The following is a 20,028-nucleotide window of genomic DNA, read 5'->3' as shown; positions in this document are numbered from 1 at the left end:
TCTTAACCATTGAGGGTAAAGAAAAGCAGAAAAGGCTCTGAAGCGGTGTTAGGACAGCTGACGCTGCCAGAAGTTTGCCCCAGCCAGTCATGTTACGGCTCCACCTAACTGCAAATCTGTAAGCAAGTCTCCTTGTAGATCTGTATAATCACTGTTTCCCAGGACCTGTGATGGACAAATCTAGTACCAGCCTATGGGCCTGTAGAGTGGACCCGGAATTAGCTGTCCAGACCTGCCAGATGAGTAAGTGCTACCTTATGCGGGGCCACAGATGCTGGGAGGAGGTAGCATCCATCCCATCAGCTGTACCACATGGTGTTGAAATGTCTTCCTGAGTCTCTAAGACAGAACTTCAACAATGTCAGGATCACTCCTGAGCGCTGCTCAGACACTAGGTTTATAATCGATGCCTTCAACTAGTCAGTGGCATCTTTTCCAGTTCACCGTGAGTGCCCTTCTTACAGACAGACTGAATTTATTAGAATGTCACATTTCAGAAAGCCTGATCTTGCCATCCTCACATCAGAGCTCTGATCTGTCTTTTATCCTTTTGGAAAACACTTGTAATACCAGGCAGAAGCAGGCTGGACTGGATGGGATTGTGAAAAACAAACTTCAGGAATCCAGAGGCTGTGGGAGTGCTGTTTTCTTTCAGGTAGGGAACATGGATTTGAATGTAATATAAAGCCAGCTCTGTTTGAAAGATGAGGCCTGTACACCAAGTGAGCGGCAGAGAATGATAGTCTGCCAGTCTATCCTCTAAGCGGGTGGGCCTTTACTTTGCAGGGGTTCTGGAGGTGTAGGCTAACAATTCAAGTAATATGCAGGTCAATACTTGACTAAATATTTACCCTTCCACAGTTTGTCGGGCTTTTCTTTTTCTTTTTTTTTTGCTTTGCAGATGTTGCTGAGACAATACATCGTGTTTCATTCAAAATAAATTTTAGTGTCTGAGTCTGACCCTTTCTTACTGTCATCTTTGAGCCTCAGTTTCCACATTTGCAAAATGGGAATGACACCTGCTCTCGGGGATATCTCTTGTGTGGTTTTGTAAAGTGCTCAGCACGCAGGAGGTACGGAGGGAATTAGTACACCGTTTCCAGAAAGGGAAGGGAACATTGTGGCTTCATTTAGCTCGTCTCCCTACCTGTCCAGACCCCCATTTCAACCAAACGTTTGTTTCCTTTCACAGGGCCAGCAGATTTCCTCAGATATTACTGGGCTGCTCTTTGGAAACCAGCCTCATTAATCCTGCTATGATGCCAAGAGGTAGCCCAGCAGCTCACACCTTGCCTTGCCCTGAGCCACTTTCTGTTCTGGCCATCTCTGACGCCTTATGCTGAAGCTGATGTGGCTCAGCACCAAGTTCAGGCACCAAGAAGGTGCTTGTTAACTGGCAGTGTGGGAAAGTCTGTATAACGTTACTTCTTTCCTGGGCAGGGGTTAAGTTGTTGAAAATGTGCGGAAGAGTTTTCACAGTTGGGGTGGGGAAACGCGCCAAATAGAAATATGAACTCTTCTACGGTGCATTCAGAGACACTTCTAACCTCCAGTTTCATAGAAACCTCGGCTCCTCTGTTGCTTTATTAGCACGGGTTTTATCCGGAAGGAGGCATCACAGAACCTGAATTTCATTCACCGAAGGTTAAAAGGAAATCCACATTTCTTTGTGATTGGAAACTAAAGTGTGTAGTCTTTAGAGGGCATGTTTAAGGGCTCTTTGGTTATCCCTGTAATTGGTGAAATTACCTTAAAGCTGTGAAAGAGGGGGTGGTGATAGTTTCCTACTCAGTGAAAACCTGAAGCCTGAGATACTTAGAGAAACCTGTCCTAGGCGCATGTGCCTTCACCAAGTGACATGACGATGATCAAAACTGGCTTATTTCCTAGTCAAAACAGTTGTGAAACTTGAGGATAACCGTGAGGCCTTCTTCCCCTTCCATACACTTGTTCCCACTGCCCATCAAAGTGAACCTGGCTGACTTCGTTGGAGGCAGGGGTCAAGAACACCTAAATGGATGGTTTAATAGGTAAATCTGCTGTGTATTGGCACTTAAAAATAAGTCACAAGGTTGAGGATTCCAAAAGGTGACTCTCCAACTGGTGACAGTCTCACAGATCAGGGCTCTCATGGAAGAGAAGGTAATCCTCTTCTGAATTTGAGGTGGAATCTGGCTTGCTGGTTCCTTCCCAGGAATTCATTCCTAGGCCAGCCATGTCACTTAGGCTCATGAGACAGCACCTCAGTGAATGTCTACTCACTCGTGGGAATGTTAATGTTCTATAAATTCTTGGTGGGAGGTATTCCTTTGGATACATACCACAAGTGGGATTGCTGGACTAGATGGTGGTTCTGTTTTTAATTTTGAGGACGTTCATACTGTTTTCCATAGTAGCTGTACCAATTTAATCTTGAACTAAGTGAGTTTCGTGAGCAGTGGTTAGGCCACTCTTGATTGTCGGTTCTTTCAGGAGAAGTACTGTAGAGATTAGAGGCTCAGAGGGAACGCACTTCCTGATCAGGAAAGGTGGAGTGACTGACTACATAAGGACCTTGGTTGGGGTGCCTAAAGCCTAGAGGTGGGGAAGGGGCTGGGAAGAGTGACCTCTATGGAGCTGCTCTCAGAGCACAAGGAGAAAGCTGGACAGGAGGACATAGGCCCTCAGTGTGAAAAGGTGCATCGGGCTTTCTGTGGTCCAAGATGTCTGCTGCCTATTTCTCAAGCCCTGGTACTGCCTGGGATCACTGCAGCACGGGGACTGAAGGTAATAGTGCACATCGCTGAGTGTGACATGAGAGTGGATTACTTCCTGGCCAAGGAGACTTTGATGATGAAGGCTTTACCCTATGCTACAGCCTTCCTCAGAATTTTGGACTTCGCTGTTAGAGATGTTCTTGTGTTCCTGCTTCCGTCTGTGCACTGCCTTAGGCTGTCGAGCGGCTCAGGAAAGGTGACCTTTCCTCCTATACTGTGGCCTAGGGCAGTAATCTGGGGCGTCTCCTGGGAGGCGCCCACTGATGTTGACTGCACTTGTTTGTGAGACCGCTCAACTCTTCTGTTGGGACTACCTGTGGCCATGAAGAGGCACGTGAAAGTGAGCTGCTGTTGCTGCTGTGTTCTCCTGATATGGCAGCCAGACACTTCTTCCTTCAACACCCACACAGCTCAGGTGCCTTGCTAAAGTCCTAAGGAAGGCGCATGTTGGCAATGGCAGCATGTGGGGCATGGGAAATGTTGAGTCTGGGGCAGAAGTTGGCCGTAGCCCGATGTCAGAATTCTGTGCCATTGTGCAGAGCGAGGCACATTGGGATTCCCGAGGAGTCCCAAGTCTGTAGGAATGTGGTTGGAACTTTCCACGTTCGCTTTCTGCACTCTCCCACTGAGCACGCTCTGCACGTTGGTTGGAAGAAAGAGGTCCGATGGGTCTTGTCAATGAACTGTGCGTGAATCGGGGCCATTTGCTTCTTCCGGGGCATATGCCGATGAGCCTGGATGTCCAGGAACCTCCGAGTCAGGTGCCCCAGCTGGAGGATGAAGCCCTTGTATTCCTCTTGCTGGAGAGGGCTACACCGGAGGCTGTACTGTCTCTCCCACTGTGTATCTGCTGGAAAGCCTTTCTAGCAGAAAGGCTGGCTACTGGTGGCTCCTCTTCCATTTGGGTCTTCCTGGTGGTGGTGGGGGTGACATTACCTCAAGGGGACCTTCCCTGCATCTCGAGGAAGAAGGTGGTGTTGGTAAACAGTGGAGAGACAGTTCTGCATTGTTTGTGGTGGTGTGCTACTGGAGTGGGGGAGGAAAGGGAGCTCAATTTGGGAGGAAAAGGTCCCATGGTGTCCCCGTTTCAGGCTTTTGCTTTCTCTTGATGAGGGAAATGTGGGCCCAGCAGGGCTGTGAGCAGGAGGCTCTGAGAGTATACGGAAAGACTGACAGTGGCGAGGACAAGGGTTTTGGTGTGAAAATTGTGGTGGACATTGTGGGTTCAGGGCTCTTTCTCCTGTCTCCTGGCCCTGTTCCCTCACTACCATTGGGTGGCCATAACTGTGGTATAGAAGATAGTAAAGCACACGGATATGTGTGAAGTGAGTGGATGTGGGCCTCTATTCAAGATGAGGCATTAATATTCGGATCAAGTCTTCACATTTCATCTTCCCAGTGAATTGTGGGCCTCTCTCCCAGGAGATCATTTTGCCACCGCTGCTCTTTCTGTGCACCATTTAATGTTGTTTATAATGTTTTATACCGTTGCACAATAACATAACCCGAGGAGTTCTGAGAAGGAACACCTCTTGCTTCTGAGGATGCTGTAATCCTCCTGAGATGCTGCCTGCCCTCACCTTTTCATGATCTTCTCCTGCAGCTCTATTGACTCTGGTGCGTTGCTTTGATAGTCATTTCTTTCTCTGATTGTCCAGAAGGTCTAGCAGTTTCTGGTTTCAACTGCTTAAGTTGTTCCCTCTTTACCTAGTTCTCCTTCGCAAGGATTTTTGCTTCCAGGTCCTTAAAGAAGCGTTCCTGGGTTGTCAAATTGGCAAGAGGCTTATTGAGCTTTCTAAAACGATTTCCACATATTGCAAAGAGACAGAGAAAGAACTGACAAGTTTTCCAAAGTAAACCTTCTAAAGCAAAGGGAGGAGAAAGCCTGCTCTCACTTGTCAATGGGGATAGTTAAACCTTTGTTTCTTATGTCACTTTGTATTTGCCCTCCAATATCCTAACATGAGATACCACGTTCCCCCACCCCCAGGTATCTGTCCCCGCAAATTGTGATTGTGACACCCTGGCCAAACTGAGGCCACAGGGAACTTCGTTCAGTGGAACTTGTGCCAAAGGTACTGCAAGGAAAAGGAATAAGTAGGAGCCGTTGTTCACCCTCCAGCTCGCTTATAGTTTACCAATACCTGTGCCCTTATGGCGAGTTCTCTGTGGTCATTTGCAGTAGGGAATATAACCAGAGGCCTTGTTTGCAGATGGTTTCAGTTGCTATGCTGATCTCACCAGTCTTGGCAAGTGGAAGATACACTGTTCCACTCTGTCAGAAGGAACAGAAGATTGTGTAAAATATTTTGAATCTGTAAAATTGTGTTTTTCAATAAAATGTGTATGATGGAAAAGCTCCGACTTGTGAATGTGATTATTTGTGACGACTCCAAGCGTGACCAATGAAGATGTGGCTCTGCGTGTGCATCACATCAGGTACCGAGTGGGACTCTGGGCTCAGTAATCTGGGGCGTTGATGACAGGGGCGTGGGGTGGCAGGGTGAGGGTCTCCGGGCCGTAATTGAAGTTCTCCTTCTTAAGGTAAGAAGGATGGTAGGTAATCTGACATCTTTCTAGGTGAAGTGATCCTTCTGGCCACTTCATGAGGATGACAGATACTTGCCTGGATATTGAGGGGTGATGGGGATATCTCCCGTTCCTGCTCTGGGTGAGGATGTGAGGAGTGGCCCAGCATGGTTCTGAAGAACATGAGAAGTCCTGGGAACAAAAATCTGGAAGCACACAATAAGCTCCTGGTCCGTTTTGTATTAGAATGCAGTCCCTTGATTATTAGGATTTTCCCTATGTAACACTCATTACCAGAGTATGAATGGGCAGAATCCAAAAGGTAACTGAATGGCAGAATTGGTTTGTGCTTAAAAAGAAAAACTCTCCATACATTGCATAACATTTCTAATAGTAAATTTAGAACCCCTTTGTAGAGCAGCTTGCAGACAACATTTTATGGAATAGCCATTCGCTTGGCATAATGGTACGAATACACATTCGGAGAATGTTAAGATAACTCTCAATCGGCCTCATGAACCTAGGCAGAGAGGAGCATCCAGGATTTGGGCAGGTAGGCAAGTTGGGTGGGTCAAGGCCCACACCTGATCACGGGGCGGGGCGGGGGCGGGGGGAATGCCAGGTGGTGGGGCATGCCAAGCATGCAAAAGGAAGTAGAAAGATGGCCCCGATCCCCAGGTCATCTGCAGGCCTCGCTAAGCCAGGCGGTGAGGGCTCAGGCTAGAGCCCGGCTCAGGCAGGCAGGGTAGAGGCCTGGCCCGGGGCCCTTGGAGGGCTCCACTAGGGGCTGCCAATCACTTGGGGCCTCCTGAGCAGCTGCTGGGTCTCAAGATGTGTCTGCCAGCTAGATTCAAGCACTCCCGGAGGCGGCCAGGGAGGTGGTCCTTCCTCTCCTCCAGGTGGTCCAGACAGGCGTTGACCTGGTCCAACATGCAGTTGATGGCGGCATACACTGCCTGTCCGGCTATGTCGCCGTCCTGGTCTTCGGCACACATATCCACAGCCCTGTTCCACGTGGCAGCAGACAGGGCGGCCTCGTGCACACGCAGCACTCACGTGATGTTGGAGTGAGGCCGCGAGGGGTGCTCAGTCTGCCTTTTTCTGCTGACCCTCTGTTTTGATCTCTTCTGCACACTGACACCAAAATGGTAGATTAGAAAAGCAGGTTGGATCTTAATGGACTTTACCACGTCCAACCCATGTGTCCTTGCTATGGGCCACTTAACTTTTCTCTTTATCTTTTGCAGTTTATATCATCAACTCTCTTCTCCCATGAGGCCAGAATGTGCGTTCTTCCTGAGAAGGCCATATTCTTTCACATTCCTGCTCCTGTGCACTTGCTCCTCCTTAATCCTTTAAACTGCCTCCTCTCTTGCCCATGTTCGCGTCAACTCTCTTGCAACACACATTTCAGCCTGGTGCATCTTTTCTTCACAGACGGGCCTGATACGGTCAACCAAATCTTCAGCACATTTTTGCCAATTCCTCTTATCAGGGCACCACCCGCATTGTGCCTTCTGGTAAAACCAATGAGTGGACAAGGGAGTTTATGACCTTCTCATGGGAATATCGAATATCACGGGGCTCTCCTAATGAAAGGTACTATTTCAGTGTCCCCTTATGTGCTATAGAATCTTCATATGTGTTGCGCTCTATATTGAGCTATATGATACCAGGAGAAAATGAGCAACTAAGCTGATGAATTGGAAACTGGTGGTAAAAGTTTTAAGAACAAGACATATAGATGAAGACATGCGCAAGTTAATAAGTCAACAAAGACATTAGCATAGATGAAGGTAATAATTGCGGAACAAAACAACCGGCAAACTGGCCAATACGTTGTAAGATGTGGATTAGGCTACGTGAAGGTAAGTCGAAGAAAAATCAGAGAAAGTAGATCAGTGTCGGCAGAGCTAGCATGGGAAAGTCTCCGGAAAGGACGTTGTATTTGACGAGAGACACGCACGGTGATAAGGTAACAGTCCTAGTTGTCGTTTCATGAAAGCTTAGTGCGTGTTAGTCACTGGTCTAAATGCTTTCATGAACTCACTGAGGGTCATGGCAGCCTGAAGGCACAGTTCTTATTAGGATCCTCACTCTACTGATTAGGAAACTGAGGCACAAAACAATGAAGGATGTTCAGCTGGTAGGAGGAATAATTGTGATAGGAATGCCAAGAGCATACCTCAAGCCCATGGACTGTACACAGTAGGTAAGAAGATATGGTTTTCTTCAGACAGACCATGAATGTGGAATGAAGTATAACTGAGACAAGAATGAAAGGCAGGACTTTCCTGGTGGTCCAGTGGTTAAAACTCAGTGCTTTCGCTGCTGTGGGCCCAGCATCGGTCCCTGGTCAGAAAACTAAGAACCCATAAACTGTGCGAGACAAGAGAAAAATAAAATAAAAAGAATGAATGGTGACCACAGATCGAGGAGACACTGGTGATCGGAAAGATAGGACCTGTGTGGTAGTGGTCATTGTGTGCCAGGGATTGAAAGGGTCCAGCGTGTATCCATCTGCTGACGCCAGTCAGAGGGACAAGCCTAGTAACACATGGGCAAGACTCGGCAGATCCTGGGGCAGGATTCACATCGACGGCCCCAGTCTTGCTTGTCTTCCCTCCCCACGTGGATTAATCATCCTTTACTGGTTCCTGGACAAGGCCTGCAACAGCTCTCCTGCCCTCTGGATCTTTGTCAGAGTCTCACCTAACAAGCCCAGGTCTAGAAGAGCTCACCTGTAGGCTTTCTCGGGGCTTGCAAAGGAGCAGCTAACCTACTGGAAAAGAAACCCCTCTGGGCCAATGTCTGGCTGTTTGTTTCTGGTATCTTAGTTTCCTCACTCATAGTTTGGAACTAATTTTCATGTATTTGATTTTGCTGTTTCTTCTGAGTTCTAGTTGAGGACTATGAAGCCAAGTGTAACAGCTGCAGCAGGCTGCGATATTCCAGGTTTATTAGTCAGAGGTATTCAAGGAAACAGAACCAATAAGAGACATTTTACATCTATATCTATCTATCTATCTATCTATATCTATATCTATCTGTCTATTTATCTATATGTTGGCTGTTGGTTTAGTCACTAACTCGTGTCTGACTCTTGTGACCCCACAGACTGTAGCCCGCCAGGCTCCTCTGCCTATGGGATTCTCCAGGCAAGGATACTGGAGTGGGTTGCCATTTCCTTCTCCAGGGGATCTTCCTGACCCAGGAATCAGACCTGGGTCTCCTGCATTGCAGGCAGATTCTTTACCAACTGAGCTAAAAGGGAAGCCTATATATATACATAGATACATACATATATACATATATGTATATATCTTGAGGTTTATCTTGCGTTTAGTTCCCTATTTCTGGAGGCTGAGAAATTCCACAATCTCCTGCCTACAAGGTATAAAGCCAGGAAAGCCAGTGGTATAATTCAGTCCAAGTCTGAAGGCCTGTGAACCAGGGGGCTGGTGGTGTGAATCCTAGTTGAAGAGAAGGAGAAAACTAGGAGAAATGTTCTATCTCAAGCAGCGAGATAGGGAAAAAGGGAAGAATTCTTCCTTTCTCTGCTTTGGTTCCATTTGGGCCCTCAACGGATTGGATGATGCCTACCCACATCGGGGAAGCCCTTCTATTTTGCTAAGTCACCGATTCAAATACTCATCTCATCCAGAAACACCCTCACAGATACAACCAGAAATAATGTTTAATTCGGACGCTCCATGACCAGTCAAGTTGGCACCTAAAATTAGCCGTCACAGTGGGCAGGGCAGCATCATGGACTGCTGCATAACACGGCACACCACGAAGCCTCAAGTGAGCTTTCCCATGGGAGGGACAGTGCTAGCATTAGATCATCTTTCCTAGGAGCAGTGTGCACTGTGACCATGCAGTCCAGCTAAGGGACCCCGTGGCTATGTGGTCCACACACCATGTAGAGGGTAGATGAGTTAAACACTCGAGGTAGCCAGGCCTAGGGGAACTGTGCCCTCTTGTTTGTACAATTCACAAGTTGCGAGCAGGTGCAGAAACCTCGCAGCAAGGGGCCTCCTGGAAGGAAGTGGGCTTCCAGTCTCACCTTGGATAACTGTGAAGCTTAGGGACATTTGCAGCAGAGATATGAACTCCTCATATCTTTCTTCCTCTAGCAATAGGAGGAATAACTCTTGTGGTTGGGGTGGGAACATGAATTCAGGAAAAGAGTTAGGAAGTGATCTATGCCTGGGCCTTGTAGGAAGGACAAGATTTTCACAGATAGAAAAGCAGGAAAGGATATGAACTTCCTGAAAAGGGTCGTGCCAATCCTAGCAAGCTTCTAAGAGTTAGCCTGTTGTCAGTGTTCCCTGGTCTTCCCCAAATGTCTGCAACCTGAACTCACTTGCAAAATATCCAGGTGCAAACCTTGGGTCCCTCACACCATGCACAGCCCAGTACTATCTGACCCCAGAGGTCAGAGACAAGTCCTCTGCATCTCTGCTCTGATACATCTCCATGTCCGTATCTAATATGAAGAACTCACATTTTGCCTGGAAGGAGTAAAACTTGGAAGGCTTCCTGGAGGGGGAGGTAATTGATCTAGGCCCGGGTAAATTGAATGTGCATGCTTTCCAAAGTCTAAGATGACAAGAAACAAAGCACAAGGTATGTGCAAAGGCCTAAGAAGTCGAGCTAGGCCTTGAGGGATGGACACGGCTATAGAAAGACGCAGGAATACGACCAGAGATTTCCTGACGTCAGCTGGGCCTTGGGAAATGGCCAGTTTCCGCCAGTAGACCTGCCTGAGAGGAATGGCCGTTCTCCCCGTCAATCATCGCAGGCCCACCAATGACGATGTTGGGAGGCGGGGCGTGAGAGCTGGAGGAAGCCCTAGCGCGTGCCTAAGCTCGTGCCTAAGCTCGTGCCTGTCTGCATTGTGCTTCCGTAGACCGTTTTCCTCGGTTAGGATTTAACGTGGCGGCTCCTTTCCGGAGATCGTAAAGGTGTAAGTTTTACTAACCTTACTCGTATTTGGCTGTCTGCGGTGTGAGTTGGAGAGTCGGGTAGATGGCGTGTCCTGATGGACACTTTGACAGACGTGTCTGCGGGCTCCTGGGTGGATGGCGGAGAAGACCTCTCAGGCACTTCCGGGGGGGGTTGGTGTGGGGCATTATTGTAACGGCATGCTGAAACTTGAGGAAGATTTTCTTTGTTTAAATGTGGGTCTCGAAGCTTCCATCCCAGTTATGGTCTTAATGCTTTGTAGTGTTTGCGGCTCAAAGTGAGGGAAGGGCGGGTGCGCTCGGCTGGGTGGGTGGGGCGCCGGACAGTCTGCCTGGTTGACTGGCGGCCGCCATGGAGCTGATTCTGCTTTCTGTTGTAGGGCGTTTGGGGTGGATATATCGCTGCCGGGATTGGTCCAAATGTTGATCTTGGCCGTTTTGTGACCTCTCTTAACCATTGAGGGTATTTCTGTTATTTTCCACGTGAAACGAGACAGTAAGGCTCTGAGGGATCGCGTGCGGTGTTAGGACAGCTGACGGCCCTTGGCTGCCTTGGTGTTTTGTGGATAAGGAAAGGGAAGTTTGCCCCAGCCAGTCATGTTACGAGCTTCCAAGTTACCTAATTTTCCTGCAACTGTGTTCGGCTGTCCATCTGTAAGCAAGTCTCCTTGTAGATCTGTATAATCACTGTTTCCTTCAGGACCTGTGATGGACAAATCTAGTACTGGCCAGCCTATGGGCCTGTAATGAGAAGAGAGTGGACCCGGAATTAGCTGTCCAGACCTGCCAGATGAGTAAGTGCTACCTTATGCTGTGTGGGGCCACAGATGCTGGGAGGAGGGTAGCATCCATCCCATCAGCTGTACCATTATTTAACATGGTGTTGAAATGTCTTCCTGAGTCTCTAAGACAGGAACTTCCAACAATGTCAGGATCACTCCTGAGCGCTGCTCAGACACTAGGTTTATAATCGATGCCTTTAACTAGTCAGTGGCATCTTTTCCAGTTCACCGTGAGTGCCCTTCTTACAGACAGACTGAATTTATTAGAATGTCACATTTCCAGAAAGCCTGATCTTGCCATCCTCACATCAGAGCTCTGATCTGTCTTTTTATCCTTTTGGAAAACACTTGTAATACCAGGCAGAAGCAGGCTGGACTGGATGGGATTGTGAAAAACAAACTTCAGGAATCCAGAGGCTGTGGGAGTGCTGTTTTCTTTCAGGTAGGGGAACATGGATTTGAATGTAATATAAAGCCAGCTCTGTTTAGGAAAGGGGAGAAAGATGAGGCCTGTACACCAAGTGAGCGGCAGAGAATGATAGTCTGCCAGTCTATCCCCTCTGTAAGCGGGTGGGCCTTTACTTTGCAGGGGTTCTGGAGGTGTAGGCTAACAATTCAAGTAATATGCAGGTCAATACTTGACTAAATATTTACCCTTCCACAGTTTGTCGGGCTTTTCTTTTTTTCTTTTTTTTTTTTTGCTTTGCAGATGTTGCTGAGACAATACATCGTGTTTCATTCAAAATAAATTTTAGTGTCTGAGTCTGACCCTTTCTTACTGTCATCTTTGAGCCTCAGTTTCCACATTTGCAAAATGGGAATGACACCTTGCTCTCGGGGATATCTCTTGTGTGGTTTTTGTAAAGTGCTCAGCACGCAGGAGGTACGGAGGGAATTAGTACACCGTTTCCAGAAAGAGGGAAGGGAACATTGTGGCTTCATTTAGCTCGTCTCCCTACCTGTCCAGACCCCCATTTCAACCAAACGTTTGTTTCCTTTCACAGGGCCAGCAGATTTCCTCAGATATTACTGGGCTGCTCTTTGGAAACCAGCCTCATTAATCCTGCTATGATGCCAAGAGGTAGCCCAGCAGCTCACACCTTGCCTTGCCCTGAGCCACTTTCTGTTCTGGCCATCTCTGACGCCTTATGCTGAAGCTGATGTGGCTCAGCACCAAGTTCAGGCACCAAGAAGGTGCTTGTTAACTGGCAGTGTGGGAAAGGTCTCCTCTCTTTCGTTGTCTGTATAACGTTACTTCTTTCCTGGGCAGGGGTTAAGTTGTTGAAAATGTGCGGAAGAGTTTTCACAGTTGGGGTGGGGGAAACGCGCCAAATAGAAATATGAACTCTTCTACGGTGCATTCAGAGACACTTCTAACCTCCAGTTTCATAGAAACCTCGGGCTCCTCTGTTGCTTTATTAGCACGGGTTTTATCCGGAAGGAGGCATCACAGAACCTGAATTTCATTCACCGAAGGTTAAAAGGAAATCCACATTTCTTTGTGATTGGAAACTAAAGTGTGTAGTCTTTAGAGGGCATGTTTAAGGGCTCTTTGGTTATCCCTGTAATTGGTGAAATTACCTTAAAGCTGTGAAAGAGGGGGGTGGTGATAGTTTCCTACTCAGTGAAAACCTGAAGCCTGAGATACTTAGAGAAACCTGTCCTAGGCGCATGTGCCTTCACCAAGTGACATGACGATGATCAAAACTGGCTTATTTCCTAGTCAAAACAGTTGTGAAACTTGAGGATAACCGTGAGGCCTTCTTCCCCTTCCATACACACTTGTTCCCACTGCCCATCAAAGTGAACCTGGCTGACTTCGTTGGAGGCAGGGTCAAGAACACCTAAATGGATGGTTTAATAGGTAAATCTGCTGTGTATTGGCACTTAAAAATAAGTCACAAGGTTGAGGATTCCAAAAGGTGACTCTCCAACTGGTGACAGTCTCACAGATCAGGGCTCTCATGGAAAGAGAAGGTAATCCTCTTCTGAATTTGAGGTGGAATCTGGCTTGCTGGTTCCTTCCCAGGAATTCATTCCTAGGCCAGCCATGTCACTTAGGCTCATGAGACAGCACCTCAGTGAATGTCTACTCACTCGTGGGAATGTTAATGTTCTATAAATTCTTGGTGGGAGGTATTCCTTTGGATACATACCACAAGTGGGATTGCTGGACTAGATGGTAGTTCTGTTTTTAATTTTTGAGGGACGTTCATACTGTTTTCCATAGTAGCTGTACCAATTTAATCTTGAACTAAGTGAGTTTCGTGAGCAGTGGTTAGGCCACTCTTGATTGTCGGTTCTTTTCAGGAGAAGTACTGTAGAGATTAGAGGCTCAGAGGGGAACGCACTTCCTGATCAGGAAAGGTGGAGTGACTGACTACATAAGGACCTTGGTTGGGGTGCCTAAAGCCTAGAGGTGGGGAAGGGGCTGGGAAGAGTGACCCTCTATGGAGCTGCTCTCAGAGCACAAGGAGAAAGCTGGACAGGAGGACATAGGCCCTCAGTGTGAAAGGTGCATCGGGCTTTCTGTGGTCCAAGATGTCTGCTGCCTATTTCTCAAGCCCTGGTACTGCCTGGGATCACTGCAGCACGGGGACTGAAGGTAATAGTGCACATCGCTGAGTGTGACATGAGAGTGGATTACTTCCTGGCCAAGGGGAGACTTTGATGATGAAGGCTTTACCCTATGCTACAGCCTTCCTCAGAATTTTGGACTTCGCTGTTAGAGATGTTCTTGTGTTCCTGCTTCCGTCTGTGCACTGCCTTAGGCTGTCGAAGCGGCTCAGGAAAGGTGACCTTTCCCCTCCTATACTGTGGCCTAGGGCAGTAATCTGGGGCGTCTCCTGGGAGGCGCCCACTGATGTTGACTGCACTTGTTTGCGTAGACCGCTCAACTCTTCTGTTGGGACTACCTGTGGCCATGAAGAGGCACGTGAAAGTGAGCTGCTGTTGCTGCTGTGTTCTCCTGATATGGCAGCCAGACACTTCTTCCTTCAACACCCACACAGCTCAGGTGCCTTGCTAAAGTCCTAAGGAAGGCGCATGTTGGCAATGGCAGCATGTGGGGCATGGGAAATGTTGAGTCTGGGGCAGAAGTTGGCCGTAGCCCGATGTCAGAATTCTGTGCCATTGTGCAGAGCGAGGCACATTGGGATTCCCGAGGAGTCCCAAGTCTGTAGGAATGTGGTTGGAACTTTCCACGTTCGCTTTCTGCACTCTCCCACTGAGCACGCTCTGCACGTTGGTTGGAAGAAAGAGGTCCGATGGGTCTTGTCAATGAACTGTGCGTGAATCGGGGCCATTTGCTTCTTCCGGGGCATATGCCGATGAGCCTGGATGTCCAGGAACCTCCCGAGTCAGGTGCCCCAGCTGGAGGATGAAGCCCTTGTATTCCTCTTGCTGGAGAGGGCTACACCGGAGGCTGTACTGTCTCTCCCCACTGTGTATCTGCTGGAAAGCCTTTCTAGCAGAAAGGCTGGCTACTGGTGGCTCCTCTTCCATTTGGGTCTTCCTGGTGGTGGTGGGGTGACATTACCTCAAGGGGACCTTCCCTGCATCTCGAGGAAGAAGGTGGTGTTGGTAAACAGTGGAGAGACAGTTCTGCATTGTTTGTGGTGGTGTGCTACTGGAGTGGGGGAGGGAAAGGGAGCTCAATTTGGGAGGAAAAGGTCCCATGGTGTCCCCGTTTCAGGCTTTTGCTTTCTCTTGATGAGGGAAATGTGGGCCCAGCAGGGCTGTGAGCAGGAGGCTCTGAGAGTATACGGAAAGACTGACAGTGGCGAGGACAAGGGTTTTGGTGTGAAAATTGTGGTGGACATTGTGGGTTCAGGGCTCTTTCTCCTGTCTCCTGGCCCTGTTCCCTCACACTACCATTGGGTGGCCATAACTGTGGTATAGAAGATAGTAAAGCACACGGATATGTGTGAAGTGAGTGGATGTGGGCCTCTATTCAAGATGAGGCATTAATATTCGGATCAAGTCTTCACATTTCATCTTCCCAGTGAATTGTGGGCCTCTCTCCCAGGAGATCATTTTGCCACCGCTGCTCTTTCTGTGCACCATTTAATGTTGTTTATAATGTTTTATACCGTTGCACAATAACATAACCCGAGGAGTTCTGAGAAGGAACACCTCTTGCTTCTGAGGATGCTGTAATCCTCCTGAGATGCTGCCTGCCCTCACCTTTTCATGATCTTCTCCTGCAGCTCTATTGACTCTGGTGCGTTGCTTTGATAGTCATTTCTTTCTCTGATTGTCCAGAAGGTCTAGCAGTTTCTGGTTTCAACTGCTTAAGTTGTTCCCTCTTTACCTAGTTCTCCCCCTTCGCAAGGATTTTTGCTTCCAGGTCCTTAAAGAAGCGTTCCTGGGTTGTCAAATTGGCAAGAGGCTTATTGAGCTTTCTAAAACGATTTCCACATATTGCAAAGAGACAGAGAAAGAACTGACAAGTTTTCCAAAGTAAACCTTCTAAAGCAAAGGGAGGGAGAAAGCCTGCTCTCACTTGTCAATGGGGATAGTTAAACCTTTGTTTCTTATGTCACTTTGTATTTGCCCTCCAATATCCTAACATGAGATACCACGTTCCCCCACCCCCAGGTATCTGTCCCCCGCAAATTGTGATTGTGACACCCTGGCCAAACTGAGGCCACAGGGAACTTCGTTCAGTGGAACTTGTGCCAAAGGTACTGCAAGGAAAAGGAATAAGTAGGAGCCGTTGTTCACCCTCCAGCTCGCTTATAGTTTACCAATACCTGTGCCCTTATGGCGAGTTCTCTGTGGTCATTTGCAGTAGGGAATATAACCAGAGGCCTTGTTTGCAGATGGTTTCAGTTGCTATGCTGATCTCACCAGTCTTGGCAAGTGGAAGATACACTGTTCCACTCTGTCAGAAGGAACAGAAGATTGTGTAAAATATTTTGAATCTGTAAAATTGTGTTTTTCAATAAAATGTGTATGATGGAAAAGCTCCGACTTGTGAATGTGATTATTTGTGACGACTCCAAGCGTGACCAATGAAGATGTGGCTCTGCGTGTGCATCACATCAGGTACCGAGTGGGACTCTGGGCTCAGTAATCTGGGGCGTTGATGACAGGGGCGTGGGGTGGCAGGGTGAGGGTCTCCGGGCCGTAATTGAAGTTCTCCCCTTCTTAAGGTAAGAAGGATGGTAGGTAATCTGACATCTTTCTAGGTGAAGTGATCCTTCTGGCCACTTCATGAGGATGACAGATACTTGCCTGGATATTGAGGGGGTGATGGGGATATCTCCCGTTCCTGCTCTGGGTGAGGATGTGAGGAGTGGCCCAGCATGGTTCTGAAGAACATGAGAAGTCCTGGGAACAAAAATCTGGAAGCACACAATAAGCTCCTGGTCCGTTTTGTATTAGAATGCAGTCCCTTGATTATTAGGGATTTTTCCCTATGTAACACTCATTACCAGAGTATGAATGGGCAGAATCCAAAAGGTAACTGAATGGCAGAATTGGTTTGTGCTTAAAAAGAAAAACTCTCCATACATTGCATAACATTTCTAATAGTAAATTTAGAACCCCTTTGTAGAGCAGCTTGCAGACAACATTTTATGGAATAGCCATTCGCTTGGCATAATGGTGCACGAATACACATTCGGAGAATGTTAAGATAACTCTCAATCGGCCTCATGAACCTAGGCAGAGAGGGGAGCATCCAGGATTTGGGCAGGTAGGCAAGTTGGGTGGGTCAAGGCCCACACCTGATCACGGGGCGGGGCGGGGCGGGGGGGGAATGCCAGGTGGTGGGGCATGCCAAGCATGCAAAAGGAAGTAGCAGAAAGATGGCCTAAGCTGGCCGATCCCCCAGGTCATCTGCAGGCCTCGCTAAGCCAGGCGGTGAGGGCTCAGGCTAGAGCCCGGCTCAGGCAGGCAGGGTAGAGGCCTGGCCCGGGGCCCTTGGAGGGCTCCACTAGGGGCTGCCAATCACTTGGGGCCTCCTGAGCAGCTGCTGGGTCTCAAGATGTGTCTGCCAGCTAGATTCAAGCACTCCCGGAGGCGGCCAGGGAGGTGGTCCTTCCTCTCCTCCAGGTGGTCCAGACAGGCGTTGACCTGGTCCAACATGCAGTTGATGGCGGCATACACTGCCTGTCCGGCTATGTCGCCGTCCTGGTCTTCGGCACACATATCCACAGCCCTGTTCCACGTGGCAGCAGACAGGGCGGCCTCGTGCACACGCAGCACTCACGTGATGTTGGAGTGAGGCCGCGAGGGTGCTCAGTCTGCCTTTTCTGCTGACCCTCTGTTTTGATCTCTTCTGCACACTGACACCAAAATGGTAGATTAGAAAAGCAGGTTGGATCTTAATGGACTTTACCACGTCCAACCCATGTGTCCTTGCTATGGGCCACTTAACTTTTTCTCTTTATCTTTTGCAGTTTATATCATCAACTCTCTTCTCCCATGAGGCCAGAATGTGCGTTCTTCCTGAGAAGGCCATATTCTTTCACATTCCTGCTCCTGTGCACTTGCTCCTCCTTAATCCTTTAAACTGCCTCCTCTCTTGCCCATGTTCCGCGTCAACTCTCTTGCAACACACATTTCAGCCTGGTGCATCTTTTCTTCACAGACGGGCCTGATACGGTCAACCAAATCTTCAGCACATTTTTGCCAATTCCTCTTATCAGGGCACCACCCGCATTGTGCCTTCTGGTAAAACCAATGAGTGGACAAGGGAGTTTATGACCTTCTCATGGGGAATATCGAATATCACGGGGCTCTCCTAATGAAAGGTACTATTTCAGTGTCCCCTTATGTGCTATAGAATCTTCATATGTGTTGCGCTCTATATTGAGCTATATGATACCAGGAGAAAATGAGCAACTAAGCTGATGAATTGGAAACTGGTGGTAAAAGTTTTAAGAACAAGACATATAGATGAAGACATGCGCAAGTTAATAAGTCAACAAAGACATTAGCATAGATGAAGGTAATAATTGCGGAACAAAACAACCGGCAAACTGGCCAATACGTTGTAAGATGTGGATTAGGCTACGTGAAGGTAAGTCGAAGAAAAATCAGAGAAAGTAGATCAGTGTCGGCAGAGCTAGCATGGGAAAGTCTCCGGAAAGGACGTTGTATTTGACGAGAGACACGCACGGTGATAAGGTAACAGTCCTAGTTGTCGTTTCATGAAAGCTTAGTGCGTGTTAGTCACTGGTCTAAATGCTTTTCATGAACTCACTGAGGGTCATGGCAGCCTGAAGGCACAGTTCTTATTAGGATCCTCACTCTACTGATTAGGAAACTGAGGCACAAAACAATGAAGGATGTTCAGCTGGTAGGAGGAATAATTGTGATAGGAATGCCAAGAGCATACCTCAAGCCCATGGACTGTACACAGTAGGTAAGAAGATATGGTTTTCTTCAGACAGACCATGAATGTGGAATGAAGTATAACTGAGACAAGAATGAAAGGCAGGACTTTCCTGGTGGTCCAGTGGTTAAAACTCAGTGCTTTCGCTGCTGTGGGCCCAGCATCGGTCCCTGGTCAGAAAACTAAGAACCCATAAACTGTGCGAGACAAGAGAAAAATAAAATAAAAAGAATGAATGGTGACCACAGATCGAGGAGACACTGGTGATCGGAAAGATAGGACCTGTGTGGTAGTGGTCATTGTGTGCCAGGGATTGAAAGGGTCCAGCGTGTATCCATCTGCTGACGCCAGTCAGAGGGACAAGCCTAGTAACACATGGGCAAGACTCGGCAGATCCTGGGGCAGGATTCACATCGACGGCCCCAGTCTTGCTTGTCTTCCCTCCCACGTGGATTAATCATCCTTTACTGGTTCCTGGACAAGGCCTGCAACAGCTCTCCTGCCCTCTGGATCTTTGTCAGAGTCTCACCTAACAAGCCCAGTTCTAGAAGAGCTCACCTGTAGGCTTTCTCGGGGCTTGCAAAGGAGCAGCTAACCTACTGGAAAAGAAACCCTCTGGGCCAATGTCTGGCTGTTTGTTTCTGGTATCTTAGTTTCCTCACTCATAGTTTGGAACTAATTTTCATGTATTTGATTTTGCTGTTTCTTCTGAGTTCTAGTTGAGGACTATGAAGCCAAGTGTAACAGCTGCAGCAGGCTGCGATATTCCAGGTTTATTAGTCAGAGGTATTCAAGGAAACAGAACCAATAAGAGACATTTTACATCTATCTATCTATCTATCTATATCTATATCTATCTGTCTATTTATCTATATGTTGGCTGTTGGTTTAGTCACTAACTCGTGTCTGACTCTTGTGACCCCACAGACTGTAGCCCGCCAGGCTCCTCTGCCTATGGGATTCTCCAGGCAAGGATACTGGAGTGGGTTGCCATTTCCTTCTCCAGGGGATCTTCCTGACCCAGGAATCAGACCTGGGTCTCCTGCATTGCAGGCAGATTCTTTACCAACTGAGCTAAAAGGGAAGCCTATATATATACATAGATACATACATATATACATATATGTATATATCTTGAGGTTTATCTTGCGTTTAGTTCCCTATTTCTGGAGGCTGAGAAATTCCACAATCTCCTGCCTACAAGGTATAAAGCCAGGAAAGCCAGTGGTATAATTCAGTCCAAGTCTGAAGGCCTGTGAACCAGGGGGGCTGGTGGTGTGAATCCTAGTTGAAGAGAAGGAGAAAACTAGGAGAAATGTTCTATCTCAAGCAGCGAGATAGGGAAAAAAGGGAAGAATTCTTCCTTTCTCTGCTTTGGTTCCATTTGGGCCCTCAACGGATTGGATGATGCCTACCCACATCGGGGAAGCCCTTCTATTTTGCTAAGTCACCGATTCAAATACTCATCTCATCCAGAAACACCCTCACAGATACAACCAGAAATAATGTTTAATTCGGACGCTCCATGACCAGTCAAGTTGGCACCTAAAATTAGCCGTCACAGTGGGCAGGGCAGCATCATGGACTGCTGCATAACACGGCACACCACGAAGCCTCAAGTGAGCTTTCCCATGGGAGGGACAGTG

At 47.9% G+C, this 20,028-nt stretch overlaps 2 long non-coding RNA genes across 2 annotated transcripts; both read left to right on the top strand.

Annotated features, from left to right (window-relative positions):
- Positions 1 to 114: 114 nt before the first annotated feature.
- On the top strand, positions 115 to 1,404 carry LOC121818290 (uncharacterized). Its single transcript, XR_006058346.2, has 3 exons — positions 115 to 243; positions 574 to 655; positions 1,193 to 1,404. It is a non-coding gene; the product is annotated as an uncharacterized LOC121818290 (long non-coding RNA).
- A 9,472-nt stretch (positions 1,405 to 10,876) lies between these two features.
- Positions 10,877 to 12,573, top strand: LOC121818289 (uncharacterized). Its single transcript, XR_006058344.1, has 3 exons — positions 10,877 to 11,049; positions 11,398 to 11,479; positions 12,042 to 12,573. It is a non-coding gene; the product is annotated as an uncharacterized LOC121818289 (long non-coding RNA).
- Positions 12,574 to 20,028: the final 7,455 nt, after the last annotated feature.

Source organism: Ovis aries, chromosome X (assembly GCF_016772045.2).
Source record: "Ovis aries strain OAR_USU_Benz2616 breed Rambouillet chromosome X, ARS-UI_Ramb_v3.0, whole genome shotgun sequence".
NCBI lineage: Eukaryota > Metazoa > Chordata > Mammalia > Artiodactyla > Bovidae > Ovis > Ovis aries.
This window is presented reverse-complemented; position numbering and strand designations above follow the sequence as displayed.